This window comes from Pinus tabuliformis, chromosome 2_1 (assembly GCF_031772625.1).
Source record: "Pinus tabuliformis cultivar Carrire ecotype Pingquan chromosome 2_1, CPIR1, whole genome shotgun sequence".
In the NCBI taxonomy this organism is placed as follows: Eukaryota; Viridiplantae; Streptophyta; class Pinopsida; order Pinales; family Pinaceae; genus Pinus; species Pinus tabuliformis.
Window position 1 is genome coordinate 567,876,075 of NC_142299.1, and position 7,878 is coordinate 567,883,952.

Consider the following 7,878-nt stretch of genomic DNA (forward strand, 5'->3'; position numbering starts at 1 on the left):
AAGAGTGGTGCAGGAAATGGAATAGAACAATAGCTATCGGCAAAAATATACTTTCGATGGACCTCAGCATCCAAGCTCTTGCTTTCCTTGTTATAACCAGCAAAACACTTGTCGTTGTGAGGAATATCTAATCCTCCATCCAAAGCACCCTTCAGAGCTCTGAAAACACTGTAGTCCTCTCCGAAAACATTGTAGCATGCACTGACTTGTACAACTCTTCTATGTTCTCAGGCTTAATACCTCTCCAAGATATCTGGTGTCAACTTTGGAATAACGTCCACTGCTTTCATGTTCTCGTGAATTTCATTGTTGTAACAAAGTCAATGCTTTATATCGGACCCAGAATTTAACACATTGTTGATATATAACAATATGTAAATTGCATTATCACACAAGCAGTCTCTTCTTCCTTGAAATTTGAATATACAGATAGAAAATAGGAACAGTAGAACCTCATAATTACTCCAGTGAGAAGAACTGAATACAATGGGTTATTTGGTGGAGGACTTCAGCTCCCAATGACCAAGAACAAACCCAGAAATTATTTCTTGAAATATCAGTGACCAAGGCAAGCTACGGAACTCTCCTCCGGAAGCTTCAGCACCTACTTTCTTCTAACAGCGGTCATATTAGCTATCATTAAATCCAATGCAGCTTAGAAAATAAGCAATGGCCACTGATACACGCGCAGTAGGGATAATCTCTAGATCTGGTTCGAATCAGCCTAGCAAGCATGTCCCTTACTGTGTTTACCCAGCTCTATGTACAAAATGCAGTCTTCTTACAGTCCAAAAATCATGGTCTCTTTGGATGTGGATTTGACCAGGATGAGAGTTAAAAACTTGCCCCTTATTTGAGCAGACAACCTGTCCTCACTTATCAATGTTTGGACCAGAGTGTGTGGCATAAACTCGTCCCAAAAAACTTCAGCGTACAGTGGTGCCTTGGCTCCTCAAATGACCCAAAAAATCATATTCTTTAGCAATATGAATTTTGGTTACTAAAACGATTCGTTCAGATGAACTTGAAGTTGTGGTTCTCCATGGTTTTATCAACCTCAGTGTAGCAGAAGGAACGGGCTAGTGGAATAATAGTGAGTCACAGGGGAATAATGATGTGTTCAAGCCAATGAAAGCATCATAGCTGCTACGATTTTCTATTTGGGTTAGTGTGCGTAGAGAATGCAGCTAAAATATGGCTGATAGGATTTCAGAATAGAGAATTTAAGTCGCAGAGGGCCAGGACTGCTCACAACAAAGGAATGGCAGATCTGATAGAGGTAACAAACTCTATTCTAAGAAATGCTCAAAAAGGTATAATTAGGAGGAGAGCATTGGTTTACAAAGGCCACATAAATAGGTGGCTCACACTTGAGCAGGGTAGGAGATCGCTCGCTCTAATACCAGGTTAAACACACACATGGCAGCAACAGAATATGAAAGATAAATAGGAGAGTACATTTATTATTAACAAAACATATACATTTATAATACATGGTGTGATTGTTGGGTTCCACATCCCAAGGTCTCTTAGACTTCCTTAGTATATTCAGCTTCCACACTAACCCTTAGAGGATTAGGTGTCCAACAAATCCTCTAGAATCTGGCTAAGTGTGGGATTAGTGGAACCGATGTGAACAGTGATAGAACTTGACTGTGATAACACACTTGTACACTTAGTGATACAACATAGATCATCCAAAACATATGAAAACATACTTCTCTTAATGCAACAACCTTTGTGGCAGCTTACGACAAGTGTGGCTCTGATGATAGACTTTGTGAGGATAATGATGACACTTGTGTAATAGTGCGTGAAACTTTGGAAATGAGTGTGAAACATGTCTATATTATGAGAAAAACTCATTTTCACAAAGATTTCCCCTTGAAGCAAACCAAAACTTCCCTTTCCATGATAAGCGATAACTCCCATGCTCAAAGATGACACTTGCTATATAAAGATAAAAGTGTGAATGACTCTTGAGATCGAAGAAGGGAGCTTGAAATCATCAACTTACCAATAAGTGACTAAGGAACGACCAATCACAAGATCCACAGTAGGCTCCAAAATTTGAGTGTAGGCCAAAGTTTTGGAAGGCGTTGCAACCGCTACAATAGATTCATTTGTTGTGCAAGTCTTTTTGGTTGTTGATTTTGTACTTACGGTCTCATGGATTTAGGCATTAAGAAATACTTGGCCATGCGTCCAAATTTGTGACACATAAAACATTCTACATGACTAAGATAAGAAGCCAAAGGATCTAAGCTTTTCTTGCTCATGCTAAATCTCCATATTATCATACTAGTCCTAGAATCAATGGCCTTATGGCCAAAAATGTTACAAGCATAACATAAACCATTAAACAAACTTGTATACCTGAATTAATATTTAATTATTTGTTGTCTAAATTGTTGCATGAATGTGTCAAATTTTTTCTTACAAAATGATGTTATATGTCCAAACTGATGGAAATTAAAACACTCAATCTAGTTCATTAAGGGAGAAAATGAATTCTGGTATCCTTTGAATTCTGCTACAATCAACTCTAGGAGTGAATGATTTTCTTAGCATAGAAACTCCTTTTGAATCCCTTCTTTTCTTGTTGATGAATTTTCTGCCTCTTTTCTGCAACATTCTCATGGTTGCTCACAAATTTTGTTATGTATTTTCTCTCTGCTATGTTGTTCTTAAGTTTTTCAAGTTGTTGGTCTTTCTCTTCTATTTGATTTATCAATTTATCTACTAGATTTTCGAGTGCTTCAACATAATATTTTGTTTTCTTTCTTCACATTACTTGTTCATTTCTTTTTGTATCATCCAGCTAGGTTCTCAAGGTAGTGAGCTCCTCGATAGTTTTCTCCTTCGCATCACAAATATGCAACAATTTCTTATGATCTCTATATACAACTACTAGTTTATCTACTTGAGAAGCTAATTATTTGATCACAACCATTTTTTATTCATATTTAGCCTTAAGGAAATTAATATCATTCTCATCACCACTATCAAACTCAAAAGAATCATCAAAATTATAGTTGAAAAAATATTTCAACATATTACCTTGTGACACATCTGAATTGGTTGAGATTTTGGAATTTGCAGCTTCTTTTGCAATGGGCTGATTTTCTTCTTTATTCAAATTCTTTATCTTCTGAGACACCCTCCTCTTGCTTCTAGCCATGATTCACGATCTACTCTCCAAGCGGTCAACCTTCATTGAAGAACATGCCTATGAAACCAATTGTTGGAAACAATGATCACTACTGGGGGGGGGGGGGGAGAGTGGGGGAATTAGTAGTGATGACCTTTATACCAATTTAATTTTTTTTCATAATTTCAACCATACATGCATATTCATAACATTAGATCATCAAAACATGTAAGCAAAAATAAACTTAAAACATAATAACCATGAAAAATATCAACACAAGCATGCACACACACACAAGAACACAAGTTTTTCTGGTGGAAACACTTTCAATAGAAAACCACCCTATTGTTGTTTCACTGCTCAATTCTTTTACTAATTTGTTGAAAAAATTGTACATGGATTAGAATACACCCATAAGACAAAAGACTTGGCTTCCTCTATAGTATGATTTCATCTATCAATTTGGAACTTTGTTTCTCTCATGGATCCACGGAAATCTATCTGTTGGAAGCTCTCATGACCAACGATACTTTCTCAACCACAATTAGATTGTCCAAATGATACCAAAAATACTTTCCCAACCAACATTGGACTCTCATCCACAACTCTTAAGGGGAAAAATTGCCTCCCCATCCAATACTTCAATATTTTTAGAGTGTAATTTAAAAAGATTTGGAGACGATGGCAAGGAGAGCAGTTAAGGAGAGCACGCAGCCCTAGCTACTGCTGCAGCTACCAGAGTGAAACAGCATTCACTGCGCCTTAGTGGCCCTTGCTGCTGAGGTCAGAATGGCAGAAAGAAGAAGGAGAGATCACAGTTGCAGTTTTCGATAGGCAGATACTGCCCCAGATTGTAGTGGCCCTCAGCGGCCTCCTGCTGCTGGGGTTTGAACAATATGGATCCACCGGGAGAGGAAGATCATCATCACACAGATCACCAGCAAGATTCAGAAGTAACAGAAAAAGCCTTTGCTTCCCTCATCTCTGCAATGGGTCCAGCAAAGAATAGACCGTCAGTGTCAAAGTTCGTTAAAAGAAAGGAAGAAATGCCAGAAATATCTCTCCCCCCAGCACTTCCAAGAAAAGCAGCACTCTCTTTGGCAGAACGAGGGCTAGTAGGGCAGTTTACTAGGTTGTGGCCATCACCTAAGACTGTGCAAAAGTTGGTAGAAAGAAACTGGGCTGCAGCAATATCCAGGAAGATCTGAATCAAATTATGTGGCAGAGGGTACTACACCTTCCATTTCGAAACCAAAGAGGATCACGATCTGATATTCAGGAACGGCCCATATCTTATGGATACAAAGGGATTGTATTTGAATAGATGGACACCGGACTTTGACCCAGAAATGGACATCCCAAATGTTGTTCCATTATGGGTAAGACTGCCGCATCTACCTCTCCACAGCTGGGGAGATGATTCAGTTAAAGCAATAGGAAACGCAGTTCGGAAATACATAGACATATGTGAGCCTAAAGAGAACATGCATGCATGCGACCAAATCTGCGTGGAAGTAGATCTAGGCAAATGCCTCCCTGAAGCAATCAAAATAAAAGTGTATCAGTGGATGCATATACAACAACTGGACTACGAGAAAATCCCTTTCAAATGCAAGGTATGTCATGAATATGGTCATTTTGCAAATATATGTACAAAAAATAGAGAAAATGAAAATGAAAAGATTGAGGATCCGGAAAATAAATGGGAACAGGTCAAACAAAAGAAGACAGCCACTAAACAACCAGCACATCCCTCCTCTCAGCCCTCACATTCTGCTGAAGCTCACACCCTCCTGCCAAAAGTAAACTTGGATAGTCAAAACCCCTTTGACCCTCTGCCCACATCAAACCCCCCATCTCCTGGAGCCACCAGATCTAGATCTAGATCTAGAACCCCACGCTCTCCAACACAATGGTCCCCCCTTTCCCCCAGAGACTAATTTCACCTCCCCCCCCCCCAAGTAGATAGGTGATCCGGACTTAAACAGGAACGCAAGAAATTACAGAGATAACCATATACACAAAGATGCAGTGGAAATAATACTTCATTTCATTAATGGAAAATACTGAAATATGCTTACAACCAAAAATGGAAATAAACCAGCTAGGGCGATGGTAGCTTATCTCTAAGAAGAGATGTGTGGCTACATGCCTCTGAACTATTCTGAATTGTGTTACAATGAGGCTCGAAGGCCTATTTATTGTTGAGAAACAATGGAAAACCCTTCACATTCCAAACCAAACCCTAGAAGATGAAATGCCAAATTGTGGGCCCCGTTTTTGGGTAAGTTAGTACATCAACTTCCCAGGGTCGTGAATTGGTCGTATTATCTCCGTTTGACGCGCATGATAGCCTGTTGGAAAGATCTCTCCGAGGACTACGATGGAAAAGACAATTTTTTGGCAAAAAATCGCTGGCGGTAGATTTCCAAAAAAACATCGTTTAGGGCCTCAAAACGGCTCCAGAAGTTTAGGACCCGAAAAACTACTAAAAATAGTAAACTGCGTTATAATTAAGGAAAATGAAAAACTGAAAGGAACAGTTGTGGGGATCTAGATGGGATAGGTGGGTGGCCACCAACATCCATCTGGATCAATAGGATATTAACCAGAAAGCAAGCGAAAGAAGCATACCCAAATGTAGAAAACCAAAAAAAGTTGGAAGAAAGACAAATAAAGAAGTAAGGGATGAAGCAGCAGCAAAAGAAATGGCCCTAGGAACATAATAGCCCATGGACACTTATCTAGGGAAAAGTACTAGGAAACATGCAGAAAAGCCAGCACAAGGGGAAAGGAGCCATGCATCACCCAATAAGTAAATAATGATAATAGTCTCCTGGAACTACAGAGGAATGGGCTCACCTGTTAAGGAAAATGCAACAAGAGACATTTTGACAAATGAGAACCCAGATATCCTTATGATCTAGGAGACAAAATTAAACAACCAAGAATCAGAAAATCTGAAGAAAAAAATTCATCCAATATGAAGGGGAAGCAATTCAGGCAACTGGAGCATCAGGAGGCATATGCACAATCTGGAAAAAAGAAAGATGGGAATTAATGGGGAAGAAAGCAGGGCAGCACTGGATTCTAACGATTCTGAGGAGGATCAACACAGAAGAGAAATACAAGGTGATAAACATATACGCCCCCAACCACTGTAAGGAGACAGAACAGTGCTGGGAAATAATAAAGGAAGTACTACAAGAAACTCAATATGGAAAAATAATTTTAGGAGGAGACTTAAATCTGGTTAGAAGAAAAGAGGAAAAGTTTGGAGGAAACTTTCACGCAGATCCATCCAGAAACTCTTTAGAAGAAATAATGGAACAACATAGCCTTCTGGATATTCCTCCAAACAATGGAAAATATACATGGAATAACAAGAGAGTGGGTAAAAGTAACATAAAAGAAATATTGGATAGAATATTGATCCAAGACAACATAGCAGCATTGTACAGCTCTATCAAATCCAAAATCATTCACACCACAGCCTCTGATCATAAACCCATTGTAATAGCAATGGGAAAAATGGAAAACCAAGGCCCACTCTCGTTCAGGTACAACTCAATCTGGGACAGCAGCACAGAAATTAGCGAGGTAGTGAAAGCAGCATGGGCACTAAGAATATCAGGCTCACCACAATACATATGGGAGACAAAACTAAAAAATGTAAGAATCAAGCTAAAGGAGTGGGCAAGGGAAAATGAAAAAAAAAAGAGTTACAACAGAAAATGGACAGCTTGCAGGCGGAAAAAGAAAGTAAAGAAGAAAACAAGCAAGACTACCTTAAAGAGAAAGAAATTTTCTGGGAGATATACAAAGAAAACAGGAAAGAGGAGGAAGAGGCAAGACTGAAATCTAGAAACCTCTGGCTTAAGGTAGGGGATAAGAATACGACCTTTTTTCATAACAGCATGAAAGTCAGAAGAGCTAGAAATCAGATAGAAAAAATACAAGTGGAAAATCAAGAAATTAAAGGAGTGGAAGAAATAAAAAAAGCAGCCCACAAGCACTTCAAAAATTTACTGTCAGCAATGGAGGAAACGGTTGAATATGAAGAAATTTTGCAGCATACAAAGAAGAAAATCAAAAAAGAACAAAACAAAGATATGTGTAAGGACCTCATAGAAGAAGAAATTGTGGAGGCCATTTGGAGCTTGCATCCAGACAAAGCGCCCGAGCCTGATGGATTCACAATAGCCTTCTACAAAAATCATTGGAATACAATAAGAAAGGATTTCTTAAGAATGGAAAAAAATGTTTTTAAAAAAAAATAAAATGGGAGGCCACACAAGATCGTCCTATCTGGTTTTGGTTCCAAAGGAAGCAAATCCATCCACCTTTAACAGGTTCAGGCCCATTTCACTGTGCAATTCCTCCTACAAGATAATAACAAAAATAGTGGCAAACAGAATAAAGAAAGTGTTGCACTTAATCATCTCAAAAAATCAAGGAGGGTTTGTCCCAAACAAACAAATCATTGACAATGTCATCATAGTACAGGAGGTTGTCCACTCCAGTATCTTGAAGCAAGAAAAAGGTATGATAATCAAACTAGATATGGCAAATGCTTTCGATAGAGTCAGCCACTCATATTTACTGGCTGTACTTCAGAAACTGGGCTTCTCAAAAGAAATAATAGAAGTGATAAAAGAATGCATATCCACCCCTTGGATAGCCCCTCTCATCAATGGAAGACCCAATGAATTTTTTCAAAGCACAAT